General features: G+C 41.8%; 1 long non-coding RNA gene across 1 annotated transcript; it reads left to right on the top strand.

Moving 5' to 3' along the window:
* The first annotated feature begins 691 nt into the window (after nucleotides 1–691).
* On the top strand, nucleotides 692–18805 carry LOC114138709 (uncharacterized). The gene is made up of 3 exons (XR_003594273.1): nucleotides 692–703; nucleotides 16946–16949; nucleotides 18446–18805. It is a non-coding gene; the product is annotated as an uncharacterized LOC114138709 (long non-coding RNA).
* Nucleotides 18806–20109: the final 1304 nt, after the last annotated feature.

The following is a 20109-nucleotide window of genomic DNA, read 5'->3' as shown; positions in this document are numbered from 1 at the left end:
ACCTATCAGCCTCGACCAACGTCTACAGCAGGAGCTTTTAGCGTTTCCCACAGGTTCTGGAAAATATAACTGCAAAAGAACCCGTCCAACGCGGCTGACATGCTGGTTTTCCGCATTCCTTTAAGTGCTGTGTGTTTTTATCAAATTCACCTCCAAATTCCAAATGCGGTTAGGAAAATTAGGGTCCATTACTGTTTTCTGTAGATTAGCTTTAAGTAGATTATCAGCGAGATGACACGCAGCATTCCTGGAGAGTTCACTCTGTTCACCCAAATCGCTGGGCTTTTCTCCGTCCTGCAGCCAAACAGTGCGCACACACCGAAAACCACACAGTGTGAGCTGTCAGATAATGTACACGTCATACGATCCTCTGAGCCAAAAAAGAAAAGACTTTTAAAAAATCACCTGAATTATGTTTTTAACGCTAATTTTTTACTGACGCTCTAGAAAACAGCTGAGCTTTTCCAGATCAGTCTGAAATCTGACATAAGGCGACGTCACACTGATCAACAACTGTATACAAAGCTAAGCGGTTCAGTTTATTGATCATTGCCTGATATTCATATATATATATATATACATTGACTAAAAAGTCTTTACTGGACTTTTTGCCTTAAACAAAACACAAAAAATCTGATTGTTTTTTTTCTTGATTCGTCTTTTAGTTTCACATGTGTCAAAGTTAAATGTGAAACACAGCCACGTCTTCCTGTTGCATTACAGACCCGACGTACAGGATTCACGTTTACATTCAGACGTCGCACTGTTTATGGTCATAAAGCCGTTCTGGTTCTTTCAGGAATATGTTTCTACGCACATCATCGACAGCAACAAATGCAACCACCGTCTCACCTTCAGTACACGTTGACAAGTGAGGTCGAATATTTACAGGAAGTGGATTTAAGGAGAAGTCATGCACCAGGTGACCTCTGTACAAAGGTCACAGACCTCACAACTGCCGAGGGGGGGGGGGGGGGGTCTTCGCATCCTCCACTTAAGTCTTCGCATTAAGTGGAGGATCAGCTTTGGCTAATGTGCATTTTCATGCTTTTTCTTGCTAACAGATTGTGAAATTCAGTGTTCGTTTGTTTGTGTGATGGGAATCTTTCATTTTAATTTTGATGTCTTTCGATTAACGTCCAGCCCAGGAACTGGGTTTGCAGCTTAGCCTGTGGCCAGAAAACCAGAGTGCAAAACAACTGGTGCTCTGTTTGTAACATGTAACATTGTGTTACTGTGTTGCTCTTGATTGAATGAGTTTGAATTGAACTCAAATAAACTGAATTAGAATTGAATTGAATTGAATTAAACAGAATTTGAACTGAACTGAGAAACACAGAAAACAGACTGGAAATGTGAAACCTGCTGTGCAAATAATAAGACAAGCAAATCCAACCAAAGCAAACTGTGAAAACATGAAGAGGAAGAAACCAGATGACTTTACGTGACACACTCCACTGAAACCAAGCACACACTATAATCCCTCCACTTCCACACGCTCACAGAAGCAAAATCACTCGAACACACAACTGGAAACCTCCCCGTCTCTCTCACAGCATCGAAAGCTGCTCTCCAAGCAGCCTGTGATGCTCTACGTCAGATGTAACGCGTCTGTGCGAGTCAGCGCTACCGTTTACCTGAGAGGTCGGTCTGGCTCTCGGCTCCGGCTCCAAACTGCAGCGGCGCCTCTGAAGCCTCAGAGACAGGGAACAAAAAATGTTTAGGTTTTTTTTTCAAAGAGATGAAATCTGGACTGTAAAACATTTGATTTTAGATATTTACTGAAGCACTTGTTTAAAACAAATAAGTTGTCCTCGAATGAGACTTTTTCCCTTTTTGCTCTCCTGAGCCTGTTTGACTTTCAAGATGCGATTTTATCTCTAGATTTTAACTGAGGAAACTCCCATGATTCCTCTGGGTGATCAACGTCTCGGTCATCAGTTATCATCGAGGTTTGCGACCATATTTATTCAGTCCAGCTCAATGAGGCTTGTTTAGAGCTTCAAAAAGACCGTTTATTATTTTACATGTAAAATGCATGTACAAAACATGTACTTCAGGAAATGTATCTCTTTTAAATAGTCCCATCTGTTTTTAGATTTTAGAATAAATTGAAACTTTTGGAGAAGAAGACGGACAAGTTTCATTACGTGGGATCTTATGTATGAAAAATGAAAAAGAAAAAAGTACATTGTTCCCAACTTCACGACCAAAAATGTAATCTAAAACAATATCATTAGTATTTTAGTATTTTTTACATGAAAAAATAATAGGTAAAACAAGTATTTGTTATTACATTTTGATTTAAAACATTATTTGATTCCTTATCATCAACTTTAGGACTTAATCTAGCCAGACATCCAGGTTTCCATGGATACAAGGTGAAGTCCTGTGCTGCTCCGCTTACAAGAAACGGCATAAAAACCCGACGTGGAAGGAAGAGTTTCCCTCCCTTCTCCTCCAAGAGCTGATAAGATGAACTGAAGTAGCGATAAGTGGAGATGTTCTCAGACAGAGTTTCTCAGAAATCCAGTAAAATCTCATAAAACAACATTTACCCAGCCTTTGTCCTGGATCCATTCAGTTATCACAGCAGAACTGGGTTGTTTTGTACTTATTTTTATGCCAGTTTGATTGATAAATAAAGTTACACACGGAATCAATAGGAGGCTTTGTGGTTTTTCTCCAGAACATCATGAGTTTCTTATTATTAGATATAAAAATAATGGAGCGTAGCATCAAAATAAGTCAGATTGTTATGTATAACACAGATCACACAGAGGAAACGTAGAGAAATGTGCATCAGATAGGTAAACTGATAGTTTAATTGTGTGCATTGAGGATGAGAATTACGTCATTTATTGATTAAACACTAGCATAACTTAGTACAGCGCTAACATGCTAACAGATTGTCTTGCTAACTGCGTTAAGGATTTCCAGGAATCTGTTTTTCCCCAGTTGAGCTTTGTTTAATTTCTGAACAGTAAGTCAAAAAGAAGAGAAGAAGAAGAATGAGCTGTATTGCTGATAAAAAAAAAAAGTAGGAAAGCTTTTAAGCCAGCGAGCCGCCATCTTCTCTTTCTTTATGCTCTTAATTTATTAGCTGTTGAACCGCCTCTGGGATCAAGTTCATTATCCGCAGCTTTACTCTGTCCGCTTTCAGAGATTTCCTTCCCCTCCGGGAGCGGTGAAGTAAGTGTTGGAAAAACAAACGGTTTCTCATTTAAGAAGGTAAATTTTTTTGTCCTGTTTAAAGACGTCGTGGTTTGTGTTTCCTCGTGTCTTGAGTGTGAACTCAAGATTGAAGGAACATCAATCCGAATGAGAAAATGATGAGTTTTTCTTTTTATACAAGTTTTAATCTGCATACTAGTGCAGTCTTATCGTTGTTCGTGACATGGTGAAAATATATTCAAGTGTGTAAAACGACCCGTCATGACCTCAGTCGCTATCCGTACGGCGATCGCGTGTTCGTTCCGGTTCAGATGTAAAGATTGTAAGCATGAGACGCACAAACGTACAGAAGAAGAAGACACCAACTGTGTTTACTTTCTTTCTCAAGTGCCTATTGTGTTAGTCTCTACCCGTCACATGACACCTGGTCACGGTCTCCTCATCAGGCCTTCCCCCGCCGCCACCCTCCACTTCCAGCCTCACAAAAATACACACACTCACAAAATCATGCACTTCAGCGCACACAATGGCCCGCTTGTTTTCTCCAGCAAGTGTACAGGAAGGGAGATACGGGGAACCAAAATCATGATGTCGACATGCTGCCCGCATGTTCCCCTTCCCCGCTCGCCCCCACCGACCTCATCAATGCGGCTAACCGTCCCTGGCTCAGATGCCAATATTAATGTGATCGAAAGCCAGTTTATGAGTTTATGAGAGCAGGAAGGCCTTGTATTATTCTGTTTCCTTGAACGAGCAAAAGTCTCAATGCAAAGCCAGCATAAACATTCAGGGCAAATATTTTTATTTGTGTAAGAGTGTGAGGCATTGGGTTTTCACTAAACACACCATCGGTCTTCCTCCCCTACTTGGTGCTAAAGGGCACTGAAGAGGGCGACGATCCAACCAGTGACCTGGTGACGGACTCTCAGGGTTTTTATGGCTTTCTTGGTCATGGTAGTTTGGGCTAGCTGGTATTCATCCATTCATCGAGACATAAAGTATCTATACCCGCTTTGTCCTGCTTTGGGCTGAGGGGCCGGAGGGGTCGGGTCTGTCCCTCCAGACGTCTGGAGGGTAACCCGTCCTGGTTCCGCCCCAGGACGGGTTACCAGTTCAACTTAGGGCCACAATGAAGACATACGAGACAAGAGGCTATTCATGCTCACATCGAGGTGCAAAACCCTAAACGCCACAGTGTGTAACGTTTTTAAGAAATACGCATATTTTTTTTTTTTGCTGATTATTTTGCATAATCCGGGATATTTACTGGAAAATAATAATATGGGACCACGGCGGGAGAGGTGAGAAACGGTAGTTTCCCTGCAAAAACGTGAGACTTGACAGGTTTGTTGTAATGTGATAAAAATTTAAAAAGCTAAGAATTATCAATACTTCTGTGAGGAACTTTATAGGGGTCGTTAAATAGTGTCTGGAAATGTACGATTAAACAACACAACGAAGCGACTGACTGACTGACTGACTGGGGCGTTTTTCAGCACTTCTGCTCTGGCACCTTCATCACTCCGGAAGATTTTCTACTGGAGAAACATTTCATTTCCAGTCACAGCTGGAAATGAGACTGAAGGCCTGTGTGCCAGTCAGCAGCAGGCCGGACATGATGCAGGCGGCACGCAGTGAAATGTTGGACGGTTTTCTCCACACTGTACCTTAAAAAGAAGGAGGTGCAAGTTGGTTCTATTTGTGTTTTCAGTATTATTTTTTTCTCCCCGCATTGTGAATATTGGTAACAATAAATCTAATAATAAGATTGCATCTATGACCTTCAGAACCTTCAAATGAACTTTTCCCATACAGCTCATAAATCCCCAAACATTTTATGTATTTATTTTTATGCCGGGTCATTAAAGATGCCATATTTATTTCCAGATTAGATATGGAAAATGTACATTTTTTTCCATTCTATTTTTGGGGGCTACCTCTGCCACCTTATCGTGGCAATTTATGCCTGAACCCCGTCCTACGTGACCTTCCGTTCAACTACACGCATTCGGATTTGTAACGTAGACGTGCGTTTTTTGGGGGGATTTCAAAAACAATTTTCCCGTCTTTTTTTTTTTTTTTCCTGTTGCCGATGACGATAAAAGGTTGTTGCCGTTTTTCACATGGAGGGCAGGAAGGAAGACAAGATGTAAAGCAGATGTACAGCTGCGCCTGTTAGCGCAGCCAAACCCCCGCCACCCACCGAAACGCGCAGGACTGAGAAGCTGAAGCATAAATTCTGACAGGACACCACCCATACGGGCCGAGCGGCGAGGTTAGGCGTTACAAAAGAGGTGGCGTGTTTTGTCTTTGTTTTTGTTTTTCGTCGACCTCCAAGTCTCATCCGGCGGCTTCGAAAACAACATCCACGGGGCGCGCACAGATGCGAGAAAGCTGCAGACGTTTCACAAGATGTGGGACGCTAAAAGATGGCGGGACTCTGCTGCCAGAGCAGAGTCCCGAGATAGGGGAAAAATAAAAAAATAAAAAATCACCCCAAATCACATTTACTCTGTTATTTTCATGGCTCCTTTGTGAACTTTGAAAATTCTCCTTGTTTGCGGTGTGGATGAAACGTCAACATATATTTTATCTGACAGAAAAACAACCGGCAGCTACGTGCTTCCAATTACGCCGTCTGCCAGCCAGTAATGGGACGCAGGAGAGTCTTATTAGGAGAAGATGAACCCCTCAGTTATAGAAAAAAAAAAAAAACGACCAGGACGTCTGCATCTGCACACACACACACACACACACACACACACACACACACACACACACACACACACACACACACACACACACACACACACACCCTCTGTGCTAGGAGCAGCTGTGGACACTTGGTGGACACCCACTCAGCATTCCTTACCAGCTGCCACACACACTGAGCAGGCTGGCTGGCCCCTGGGAGCAGAGGAGCTATCTTTCAGCTGAAGGACAAAAGATTGTCAGGCGTCTTTGTTCCCAAGCAGCCGCTACGAAATGCCCTTGGGCAAAACATCTGTCCCTTCTGACGGACGTTTGTGCCGATCGACAGACAATCCCGCGCTTTGGCCTCCCTCTCCAGGGGGCCACGCGTGACCACATGAGCACAGAAAACGGCAAAAACAAACAGCTCTTCACGCTGATGGCGTGTGAAGGAACGTTTAGTCGCATCTAACGAGGGGTTAGAACCGAAACTGAGCTCATTTATCTAAGAAACATCCGGTTCACATCAGGTGTGTGATGTCGCCGGGTGCCGATCTGTTGTAAATGTTGCTGCAGATTTGAAAGAGGCAACATTAAAGTTGCATCGTTCAGTTTTCCTGAATTCGTCTTTTAAGAAGTCGAATTCAATTCCTGGAAAGTAAACAAAGACACACAGGAGATTTAATGTGACGAGGTGATGACGCTGAATAACAAACTGTACAGAGATAACTGCCCAGTTACAGTGACACAGTGCATCCAGATAATCTACAAATGACAACCAGCTATAAGATATGATATGCTAAGCTATGATGAGAAAATCAATCAAGTTTATTTTTATAGCACATTTCAGCAATATGGCAGTTCGAGGTCCTTTACATCATGGAAACATCAGCAGTTAGTCAACAGTTGTGAAAACCAGCAGCAGACATCATATTTTGTCAAAGTGTCGTCCATAAAATCATCAATACAAATATGGTGGTCAAAGTTCCTTTTATTAATGATCAAAAGCAGCTGGGGCTTCAGCCTCGATTCAAAGGAACTCAGTGTTCCAGCTGTTTTGCGGTTTTCTGGAAGCTTGTTCCAGATTCTGGATTCACAGAAGCCGAATGCTCTGCTTCTTCATGTTTGGTTCTGGTTTTGGGTGTGCAGAGCAGAACCATTAGACCAGAGAGGTCTGGACTTTAATCTGAATTCTGTCTTATCTATAAGCGATAGGAAACAACACGGGTTTTAACTGGGATGCTTTGAGGAAAAGAGTTCAGATCTCCCAGCTGTAACACAACTTCAATGTTTTATGTCGCACGAGTAATGAATGCTGCATGCAGTGGGAAGTCGGCGTTGTGCTACGTCGCTCTTGCACAAGCGCTTCCTGGCACCGTGTTGTGATGTATCACAAGTGCCTCAAAATTGACTGCCGCCATAAGTCAAACAATATGTTGGCGTAGGATCCAAACACAGAACAGGACATAGGCGGAATCGTGAGGGAAGTCAGGGTTTGATATAATAAACAGTTCAAAACAAGAACAAGTGCAACAAATAAAAAAAAAAAAAAAGAAGCAAAGCACAGACCACAGACTGGGCCTGGAGCATTTGAACATGGAGAAATGGAGGAAGGAGAGCACACGCTGTCCCTGGGGAGTTTCCTGACCCGCACCTGCATTTCACAGGAGGAACAATAAGAATGGAGCAGCGTGTGACCAAGTTATGACGAGGAGCAGCCGGCTGTTGCGGTTTTGTTTAAGATTTAGCACGCACCAATAAAGCTACACAAATAAAAAGTAATAGTAAAACTGTTAAACTAATTGCTTCCCAACTCAACGACCCAAAGCGAGAGAGAGACAGGAGGATCGTCTTCCCTGCGCTCTCACTGACTTCTGTGTTGACTCCGTTTTTTTTTTCTTCCTTGATCCATTTTCATCTTAAAACGGATTGATCTGCTTCGTAAGATTTTACTACTTGGATTACTTTTTTTTTTTCCCCCTTGAGAGAAAAAAACAAATCCCCAAACGACGTGCCTCTGTAACTACACTAATTTGGCAGCAGTCTCTCAATGCTTTGGGAAACGGTTTCGCTAACTTTTACTTGCGTGTGTGGGCTGATTATGGCCGGTCCTTTATCTAAACAGGTTTTTAAAAATTTGTATTTATTATTGCATAATTTAAGAGTTCTTTTTATTTTATTCTCTGTTGTACCTTTAAAAAAACCCACAGATTCAATTGCGTGCTGAAGCCAAGTCCTGACCAAACTATCATGGGACTCAGCAAGCCTTCCGACAGTCTAATATGCTTTACTATAAGCACTGATGGATGTGTGGGACCGCAGCCCAGAGTGGTGGAGGCAGTATCAGTGTGTGTGTGTGTGTGTGTGTGTGTGTGGGTCTTTCACCACAATGACCCAGTTTCCCTGCATGCCACTTGCTACGGCGTGTTAGCGTACGGTCTGTTCGCCCCGTCCTCCCACTGACTTCTTCTCCAAATCCTCTTTCTTTTTTTCCCTTTTCCACCTCATTGATTTACAAAGTTTGTTTTTTTTTTTTTCTTCTCAGATTTGCTACGAATCGTTTCCTTTCACCCTAAACTGTAACGTCTCTGCTCCACACTGTTGTTCCTCGAATATTTTGCCAAATATTCCCTCACAGTTCTGGTGTATACGGCAGTTGCGGACTCTTACTGAGACCCACCGGCTCGAATGGCCAGTTGTAAACATGCTTTTTCCTCAGTAACCATCTGCAAGTCAGTGAGCAATTTAAAAAGGTAAATACTTGGAATAACTGTGAATATGTAGTTGGTTTTTTTTTTTGTTTTTGGAGAATGAGAGATTTAGGTCTTCGGTTTATGATGGAAATCAGCTCGAACCGCGTTGAACCAATTTGTTTAGAAGGGAGGGAAACTTTCAACAAACTTGGTCTCTGGGAGCGTAGACAAAAAAAAGGAAATGACTCTTTTTCCAGTAAACAGCTGCACTCCGACTACAAAAGACATGAACTGGCTGCTTTACTTCACGTAGTACAGATTTCTCCAAAAGAAAGAAAAAGGAGAGGTTTGGTAAAAACTGCAAAACCCTACCGAGGATTTCAGTAGCTCACATTGCATTCAGAGAAAAACACAAGCCCCAGAATGGTTGTTTTTTTTTTTTTTTTTTTTTAATTCACTAAAGGAAAAACCTGTTTTTATTTATTTATTTAGTTTTCTTCCTTCGTTTCCGTGGGAAATAAAAGGCCAGGGGGCTCTGTGTGATGTTTGAGGGGAGGGAAGCAATGTGGTGATAACATTTTTAAAGTTGAGCAAACTGAAGACCCTTTCTCTCTGCGTGCGTCACAGCGGGGGATAAAAAATTACACTGGCGGACAGAAATAGTTTGGGTGGGATACGCAGTCGCTTTCGGGGACGCTGCCGCCACTCACAGGCTTCCTGTTAAGAGAGACGGCAGGCGGCCTGAGCGGTGCCTCGTCTGCAGGGTGAGGAAGGTCGAGACGAACGAGGACGGATGCGGGTGGCGCACGGCGCGGCCTGTCTGAGGAGAGCTGTCTGTTTTTGATTGACGGACGTTTGGCTCGACTTAATTCCAGTAGCTTCAGGCTGCAGGCTACTGTTACCATTTTTTATTTATTTATTTTTTTGCAATTTCCATCTTAGAAAAACACATCCCTGAATGTGACGAGAAATATAGGGACATAATCAGAGAGGCTAAACAAGCAGCCTGGGGCCGCAGTAGAGAGGAGCAGAATCAGTAATGCGGACTGACCGCGCCAAGAGGACAGAAGGGAAATGTTCACTGAAGCATGTTGCCTGATCTGAAGCCTTATAAGTGACGTGTGACGATGGTTCGGCAATTTACATCAAAACAGAATCGGCTCTTTGTGTTTTGCCATCTGGAGAACGGGGCCGTGCAATACGGAGGACGTCGGTATCGATCCGATATCGGGTAAATGCAGGGCTAGTATCGCCAATACAGACACCGAGACCAATACTTTTCTCTTGAAATGCCATTATTGTCGAACAACTGGCTGATTTGACTTGAGTCAGTTGACTTTGATTCTGATAAAATGCAGGAAAAAAAGATATTCACTAACTACAACGTAATAAAATGTAGCAGAAAGGAAATAACATGATTCACTTTTCACCTTCTGCTGCACACGGCTGTCAATGTCAGATTTATTTGCATAACACATTTAAAACAATGGCAACTGAACACAGTGCTTCACCACCAACCATGAGAGCATAAAACAATGATTAAAAAGATGAAAATAAAAACACAGAGATGTTAAACAGAAAACAAGTTGAGTAAAAGTGTCTTAGCAACTACGCTAAAGGCCAGCGATAACAGATATGTTTTGAAAAAGGGTATAAAAAGTGGAAGTGAAGATGCCTGTCTAATGTTGGAAAATCAGGTGAATCGTTTATTAAAGTCTTTAACTGCAATCTAATTTCCCTTCAATATTTAACACAGAAACGTGATGGCATGTCCTGTCTTATTAATATTTGCAAACATTACAAAGATATTTAATTCTGCCCTCTAATTTAAATATGTGAGCTCTTGATATTTGGCCTTCTAACTCTGTGAGCAAGTCTGTGTGATTGATTGGACATATGAAACAGAAAATGCTAACGAAACAACAGATCTTATCTCCCTACCGTCAATCCAATACCAATACTCACCTTGGTGTCGATAGTATCGATATTTAGGTTGTTAGCCCCGCCCTGATGGAGAGTGGTGGTTATATTTAGTTTAATAACCAACATAAAAGAGGGCTGGGATTACAGAGGTAATGTGCAATTTTACTAAGCCACAAAATTTCTACTCAAAGATATGGGAAACTCTATCCAGTTGCGGCCATCGCGTGAATTCATCCGTTCATGTCAAATTCGTGGTACTAGCCTTTCATTAAAATGTGACTTCTTTCAGCTGTGTGCCCTGCTTGAGACTCTTATTTTGAAGCAGAACAGGAAGTTGTATTTCAGTCGCTCTGCTCTCGGGACAGAATAAAACGTATCTTGCCGCTGACAGCGCTTCGTTACGTAAACACTAATAAAACTACCACAGAAAAGAAAAAGAAAACAAAAAGTTAACATTAAAAAGAAGTAAACACCCAAGAAGTTAGTCCATGTCAGAACAAAACCCCGGACTTCACAGACTGGTAGCTCAATCAGAGGCCCGTGTCTCTCCAGGCCAGCTTACATGCATTTATTGACCTACTGCCCCCTGGTGGTGCCGCTGTGCATTGCCATTTTGTTTCCCCTCATTTATTCTCGTAAACTCTCATCTCATTGTCTTGAAGTGAACATCTTTCATTGTCTCAGCTGGATATTATGGAAAGGACAGGTGTAGAGTGGGGTCTGGTTATCTAAGACAAATGTTATCCAAATTGTTCTGTAGAAAATTAATAAGACTTTCATTCAAACTGGAGATAAAGAGAATGGTTCATGCAGTATTTATGTGCTCATTAGAACCAGAAACCCTTAACTCTTTGTGTGTAATGTTTAGGAGCAAAGGGTAACGCAAGGCCATGGACTGACGATCATGAGCTTCTGTTGGAGGGAATCATGTGAAGCCAGTAAACGGAAGAAGGACGAGTTTTGGTTGTTAAACTCTGGCTGCTTCACCAAAGGAAACACACTGAGTTTGAATTATCCTCCTTATATCTACACATTCAAAGACATCTGAGTCTATTCCTTTATCCAAATCTAATCCACTTTTGGGTCTCTCTTGCTCCTTTTAACTAGCGATTTACAACTTCTGTGAATTCACAGTCACAGATTCTTTTAAATCAGCTAAATTTATATGGAGGGCAAAAAAGGGCAACATTGTCAATAACAGTAGCTCCTCCGGGCCCCACAAAGCGTCACAGCCAAAGTTTAAGAAGGTCATTAGATGTTTACTTGGCTTGCTGCGCTCCGAGCCAAGGTTAATTTAAATCTTTTTCGGGAAATTTATATCTAAAGTAATCCGGTTAAAGCTGATTTCAAATCCTTTACCATCATGCAGGGCGAGCAAGTAAACAGTTTAAAAAAGAGAGAAAGGATAGTGTGTGAAATGCAGTGTAATTCTTACTGTAACCTGGAGTTTCATATCATTGTAAAATGGATATAAGATCATCAGATTTGTCCTTTCACCTAATCAGGGAGAAAGGCCCAAAAATATAGAGACGAAAAATGATGGAAAATACAACAAGATTAAATAGATATTTATCAAAGGTGCCGTTTGATGAGCCAAAAACAACAACGTCCTCAGAAGATGTAACATTTTTCCATTTAGAGGGATTTGGAACCGTTTTCTACTCCCTCCATCTACAGTGCGTAATTGTGTTGGATAACCCAAAGTATTTAGAAAAATTTCATCTAATAGAAGTTGTGCGCAATCGGACAATTACGGCCCTTCAGACATGGCACACACAAGGAAAAACAAGACAGTTAAACCCTCTTTTTACGTTTCCAGACTTTCTGTGACAGACCAGCACAAAGGGGTGCATTATTGTAAGAGGAAAGAAAATGGCTTTATTTGTTTATTTCAATTAATTTGCCCCTGTGGGGCGATTTCAAGAGACACGAGTAGAACAAGTGGGCTCTGACAATAGAATTCATCAAATTCACACACGCTAATAAATATTTAATATATGTTGATAGTAAAAAGTAGTTTGCCAGTTGCCTTCACAAGTCGCAATATAAAATCTGTTTTTCTGTGGAGGCCTTTCTGTTATGACTTTGTCATAATTTATCTGAGTTCTTTGTTTGCGATACACCCATGATTATAACTAATTCTCTTGTGTCTGCTTGTATTATTTTTTCATTTATTGCAGCTGCCACTCATCAGTAAAAATCCGTCACTCCTAGCTCTCCGTCATTGTTTTCAGCTGAACACTCGTCGCCATGAGACAGCGGCTTATTTCGTCATCGGTAAAATCGACAAAGCGTCGCACGTTATGCAAATCTAGTAACACCCAACGATAAGTAACTTGAAACAATCCAAGTCTAGACGTGGTCTTACAGCTCGATACTTAGCTCCCATGAGTCTGAACCGGAAGTGATCCACCATCTTGGTAGGCAAGCGCAGAGATGAACCATGACATTGAGACCAAATAAATGAAAGTAGTGAACTCAAAAATTATAACTGAGTCATAGTTGTACTGTTTTACAAATTAGGTAGGAACGAGGTGAGAGCTGGTTCTAAGCTTGTGGTTTGTTTATTTTTGTCATAGCAACTCCGTAGCAACTGTATTGTTGGCCACGGATGGATCCCTACCAACATGGCTGTCGTCTACAAACTTTGTGGGAGTGCGACGTCACATGAGAAGTATATTTTTACTTCTAGTTAAGTCAAATTATTTTGACGTAAAGCGACTCATATTTGAGTATAATTTCTGGTTACTCCACCCACATTTGCTTGAACCAGAAAAAAAAATCTAAAACTTGTATTACGCTAACCGAAACCAACCGCCTTAGGCAAGAAGAGCAGAGAAGAAAGCCACGGAAACTCTGGAGGAGCTGCAGAAGTCCACGGCTCTGGTGAGGAGAATCTGTTGACATGACTACCATTAATCGTCGGCTTTCAGTTATTTTGTATTTGGAGGAACGATTTAGAAACCATGAGTCGTTTCCCTTCAACATAGCAACTGTTTTATCGCAAAATAATCGTAATAGTACATTGGAGTCTGTGGTTTTAGCATGTCAAAAACCGTCCAAACATTCTGAGATAGGCACATTTTCTGAAAAGAACAGCATGTCTGAAGCAGCAATAAGTGTTTTCAGATATAATTAGGAGCGTTCCACATATATTCAGCAGTGGTGCCAAAAATTACAGGTGATTTACAGCTCTGGTTGTCCCAGTTATTCCCACGCGTGCAGAAAAATCATTATACATTTACTCAACTAACAGAACTCTGCCTTATAAGTGTGATCATTTAGAACCTGCTACCACACAGAGCAAATATGTACATTTTCTGCAGCTACAAAACTTTCTACCCTCTACCCCCCTCCAGCAACAGCTGCCTAATTCTTTTTTGGATTGAAGCTCATACCTTGTGGACGTAATAAATATGTCCAAAACAGCAGATGTGGGGATCAAGCGTGAAACTCAAATGTGGATTAAAGGTATGACGAAGTTGTCTGGCGATGTGCATGTACATCTGCTTGTATAAGCAGTGTGGTTCAGAGGAAAGCTGGGTCCAGTGGTATCGGTGCTGATGTGTAGTAAATCGGAAGAGTGTTGCATCACCAACGTTTTGACCTCAGATGCATCACTCATCTTATTTAGTGCAGAAGACAGCAACACAAGCCTTCGAATTAAGAGGCCAAAACCATAACTCCGCTTACTGACCAATTATTTTTTTTAAGTTAATTTGAATGTTATGCCACTGGATTTTATTTAAGGGCATCAGAGGAAAGGAGGTGGATACAGCCTGTGCCCCACATTTACAGAACGAGAAGTTCCTGCCATCTGTACATGGCAGGAAGATTGATCGGACTCAAAAGAAAAATGAAAAGTACCATTCGGAAATCCCAATGTTTCTGTGGATGTTTGTGTTTGACAGTTTGCTTGACGACTTGGTCGGACCGACGGTCAGGATCCTGAGCTGCACGGGTCAGCACCGACATTACCAAACCGTTGTCAGACGCATTGAAGACCGGCCCTGTTAGGATCCTGTGTTTTGACGTTTGTTTATTCCGTCGGTTGCTTTCTTTTTGTTTGATGAGTCTTGTTTCTGTTTTCCTTCAGTGATTCTAGTTTACTACATTTATTTCTTGTGTCTAGTTAGTTATTCTTTGTTTTCTCTAGTTATTCTTTAATGTTAAATTTATTTAATAGTCCCCTGTACCACTCACTCGCTCTCATTCTTTCTCTTTGCTTGCCATCTGCTCTCTCCTCTCACACCTGCTATCAGCCCAGGTCCATTGGTCCACATTCACTCTCCCAGTACTTAAACACTTCTGCTCCTCTCTCCTCTTTGCTGGTTCCTCCCATTAGATCCAGTTCCCCGATTGCGCTCTCCGTGCTTTTTGTTTGCTCCTGATGTTTATTGTACTCTTCTGGCTCCCTGTGCTTCCATCAACTCGGCCCCTCCGTCTATCTGCATTTGGATCCACTCAACAAACACACGCCATATCACTGAACCGTGTGGAGAACATTAGCAGGAGTTGTAAAACAAAACAAGTTTTATTCTCACTCTTTCTCAGAACGTAATGAGTGTTTGGGCTAAATTACTTAAGGGGAGTGATGACTTTAACAGCCAGAGTTTTGTTTTTGTTTGTTTGTTTTTTTGACCCACCACTTTAGAAATATTCAGCTGGGACTTTCCTTACACGAACGTCTTGGCAAGGTACGTTATTAACGATGTGACCCGCCTCCTCCTGTTATCCTTGCAGACTCAAAACAAACATGTTCTTGTGCAAACGGAGGCGGGAGGCGATCATGTGCTCGATATTATCTGTTTATGAAGCAGAGAGACAGTGGTCTTCTATGTGCCTCAGCAGCATCCTCCCTCCCGGCTGTTTTGTATTTCTAATGGAGCTGGAGGCGCTGTGCACAGGATGTCTCCTCATCATCATCATCATCATCATCATCATCATCATCATCATCATCATCATCATCATCGCTGTGCCTTCAAAGATAGAAGAGGACACGCTCTCCATGATCCACTTTATTTGTGTACATAGCATTTAAAAAACTGCCTCGTGACTCATCTGGTCCAAAAAAAATTAATTTGTAAATTAGCCTTGAAGAGGTGAGGAGGAACATTATGATGAGTTTTGTATGCAGGGGGGGGGGGGAGAAAAAAATAACGACCAACAGACAGGAACTAAATGATGTGTTGGTGCACCCCCTGCTGGTCAGAGTGTGTAACTGCAGTGCAGTTAAAGGACGGAGTGCAGAGAGGCAGGTGAGTTTCTGATGCTACATTCATATTTGCAGAAAATATACCTAGCAGTTAAACTTAATATTGACCTCAAATGTACAGGCCAATACAGCGTCAATTCGTCTTGGGAATGACATATACAAGTCCTGCACAGTGGTCAGAGGGATTTTAAGCCATTCTTCTTGCAGGATACTGGCCAGGTCACGACATGATGCTGGTGGAGGAAAATGTTTCCTGACTCGCTCCTCCAAAACACCCCAAAGTGGCTCAATAATATTTAGATCTGGTGACTGTGCAGGCCATGGGAGATGTTCAACTTCACTTTTATGTTCATCAAACCAATCTTTCACCAGTCTTGCTGTGTGTATTGGTGCATTGTCATCCTGATACACAGCACCTCCTTCAGGATACAATGTTTGAACCATTGGATGCACATGGTCCTCCAGAATGGTTCGGTAGTCCTTGGCAGTGGACTACCAAGGCAGTGCCCATCTAGCACAAGTATGGGGCCAAGGGAATGCCATGATATGGCAGCCCAAACTATCACTGATCCACCCCCATGCTTCACTCTGGGCATGCAACAGTCTGGGTAGTACGCTTCTTTGGGGCTTCTCCACACCGTAACTCTCCCGGATGTGGTGAAAACAGTAAAGGTGGACTCATCAGAGAACAATACATGTTTCACATTGTCCACAGCCCAAGATTTGCGCTCCTTGCACCATTGAAACCGATGTTTGGCATTGGCACGAGTGACCAAAGGTTTGGCTATAGCAGCCCGGCGTGTATATTGACCCTGTGGAGCTCCCGACGGACAGTTTTGGTGGAAACAGGAGAGTTGAGGTGCACATTTAATTCTGCCGTGATTTGGGCAGTCGTGGTTTTATGTTTTTTGGATACAATCTGGGTTAGCACCCGAACATCCCTTTCAGACAGCTTCCTCTTGCGTCCACAGTTAATCCTGTTGGATGTGGTTCGTCCTTCTTGGTGGTATGCTGACATTACCCTGGATATCGTGGCTCTTGATACATCACAAAGACTTGCTGTCTTGGTCACAGATGCGCCAGCAAGACGTGCACCAACAATTTGTCCTCTTTTGAACTCTGGTGTGTCACCCATAATGTTGTGTGCATTGCAATATTTTGAGCAAAACTGGGCTCCTTCCCTGGTAATTGGACCTTCACACTCTGCTCTTATTGGTTCAATGTGCAATTAATGAAGATTGGCCACCAGGCTGGTCCAATTTAGCCATGAAATCTCCCACACTAAAATGAGAGGTGTTTCAGTTTCATTGTCCAACCCCTGTAGATTAAAAATGTATCCTCGGTTTAACATGAAGACTGGAAATGCTGACAGCTAAATGCCGCCATTCTTGTACCAAGCTATATTAATGCTCGCAGAGGAGTTTCTTGGCATTAGCAAAGCCGCACGTTTTGTCTGCCTGCATCTTCCCGGCCGTTACCGCCGCCGCCGCCGGCCTACGACGACGTAGCCCAAGATGAAGACAACATGGAGGCAAGTTAAACCAGAGTAGCTTCGGTGAATCCAAGAAGCAAAGAAAGTTTGTGTAAACCTTTTAAAGGGGTTCTCCAGTGGTGTATTTCTCCACTAACAAATAGAGCTGGCTAATGAAGTATGGATTCTCACTGCAGGATTTCACTAAGCGCCTCACTCCGTTTTGTTTATTTCTTGGCTGATATTATCAGAAGAGGCTCGAGAATCGGGCGGATCGTTTGGCGTTTAGCGAACACCATGGCAGACCTTACAACCGTTAAAAATGGCAGTTTTAACAAAGTTTGATAGAGATTCTGAAGCGAATTTATAAGGGTAGAAACGATTAATCAGATTAATTGTGACTAATCAATTTAATTAATTGTCAGCTAATTTAGTAATTGATTTATAATTAACCGGAGTACATTGACTGAAAAAAGACTATTTGCTTAAATAAAATACTCAGAGCATTAATGAAACCGAAACTGTACAGAATATCTCTATACATATTTGCATTTATTTAAAAAATGGATAGAATAATAATAAAAAAATGGTTTAGCCAAATCACCTGAAGTACCATAGTTTAACTTCACCGTGTTCAGAGTCACTAAAGCAGCACTACGTTGTTGCATTGTTGGCAACAGACTGTTCATTTCCTTATTCGAAAAAGAAATTGGATTATTTGTTTGTTTGCATCTTTTTATAATAATTTATACAACATTTAAAATGTTGCGTAAGAAAGGCTGAAGTGGCTTAATGAAAAAAATCTTTAAAATGTGCCATTTAAAAAAATTTAATTAATCAATTAATCAGAATAATTAATAGAATAATCGATTACTAAAACAATCATTAGTTGAAGCCATGCAAGGAGTTCATCCTGACATTTGAGCCACAGTTTGACCCCTAACCATGGCACCGCAGTGGATGGAGAAGCTAAAGCAAACAATTATGGAAAATGGCAAAACAAATTGTCAAATCCAGGAAGACATGATGTTCTGTATATTGCAAACTGTACCAGATGACACTTTGATTTGATTGAAAATTCTGGTTGGTAACTTCTGACCTCCTTTCTTCTCAACGGTGAGCTCCATCACCAGCTCGGAGCATCAGCTCGAACACGATCAGACTGCTGTCCGCGGCGTAGACGGCGCTCTCTCCTCAGGACAGGTGACTGAAAGCGACGGCAAAAGATTCAGAAATACTGGTTTTGGAGGACAACCTTTTCCTTCCCAGCAAGCACAGCCTCCCCGTCCTTCTCCCAATCCGCGGAGATTTCCCAGGAACTCCAGCAGGAGTGCATGAGGAAGCTCAACGTCCCGACAGGCGGGGTTGGTCAGTGGACCCAAATCTCAGCCCTCTGTCCTACTCAGAACGCCCAGGAGGACCAACAGCATCTCTCCATCAATGAGGACAAACCTCAGATCCCCCTCGCCCGATAAAATGGGGAGACTATACGTCCGCTCGCTGGTCAAGCGACCTTTCTGTTTTTCTGTCACTATTTATAAGGCAAGAAATCCCACTTATTAACCTGACAGGGCAGGTTGACCTATGAAGTGAAAACCATTTCAGGTGACGACCTGTTGAAGCTCATCAAGAAAATGCAGAGTGTGTGCAAAGCAGTAATCACAGCAAAAGGTTGCTACTTTTAAGAAACTAGAATATAAGGGGCATTTTCAGTTGTTTTACACTTTTTTGTTTAGTGCATATTTCCACATGTGTTATTCATAGTTTTGATGCCTTCAGTGTGAATCTACAATAGAAAGATCTGCTGCCCTCTGGAAAGAGGTTCCGCAGCATCCGGTGCAGGTCCACCTGGTTCCGAAACAGCTTTTTCTCACTTGCCATCAAACTGCTGAACTCTTAACTGGACTGCACTCAAAATCTGGTCTCCACTTTATACCTTGCACATGTACAGAGCTAAATAACTTCCATTTTACTGTCAGTCCTGCACTTTATATTTATATTCATATTTTATACTGTATTTTATTTTATTCTGGAGTAACCTCACAACATTGGAACCTCAAAGCACTGTCCTGAGCCGTATGCAACGAAATTTCGTTCTGTATACACCCTGTGCATGCAAAATGACAATAAAGTCAGTCTAAGTCTAAGTCAAATAGTCATGAAAATAAAGGAAACTCATTGAATTAAAAGGTGTGTCCAAACTTTTGGTCTGTACTGTATATATATAATATTTCTGTGTGTATGTGTGTGCCAACCTCCCACTAATAAGACTAACTGTGATCCTATCTAATAAAAACTGAAACAGGAAATACAGCTTTTTTTTTCCTAGAAGCCTTCTGCTCTCTGATCATTTCTATGTATTTTACTTTGAAGGGCTGCTTTGAAGACTATTCGAATGTGATACAGTGAAGCATAATTCTCAAACTTTCCTCTTTTAAAACTTGTTTTCAGTCACTTCTACAGTGGCCTTCCTCACACACTGATGCTCCACTGGAGGAGAAGCCATATAACAAAATGCAATGAATGCTACTTCACCTGTTGAACCTATAAAGAATAGTGTATGCAGTATCATCACCAGAATATTCCTTCTGTTCTTCTGGGCTGCACGCTGAAAGTTTTAGCAATGGTAACAGTGCAGGTTTGGTTCAAAATCCATGTCCGCTCAGACCAAATCAGTCATACTAAATGTATTTTTATTTCTTTTTGCTGTATTTATGGTATAAATTTAAGTAACATCATAATTGCACACTGGAAACCATCTTAGCTCTACCTCAAAACCTAAATTCAAACGATCTCCTCTGTTTGGGGTCCAGCCAATAAGCGCCCAGGAAAAAGGATGTGATATATTTTCACAAATTGACCTATTCCAATCTCTGGGTAGTTGATTGGTGGGCGGGGCAATAAATCAGCAATAGTATTAATAATTTCACTGAACTTTAATC

Source organism: Xiphophorus couchianus, chromosome 23 (genome assembly GCF_001444195.1).
Source record: "Xiphophorus couchianus chromosome 23, X_couchianus-1.0, whole genome shotgun sequence".
In the NCBI taxonomy this organism is placed as follows: Eukaryota; Metazoa; Chordata; class Actinopteri; order Cyprinodontiformes; family Poeciliidae; genus Xiphophorus; species Xiphophorus couchianus.
The sequence above is the reverse complement of the archived record's forward strand: the minus strand, read 5'-3'. Positions and strand labels throughout refer to the sequence as shown.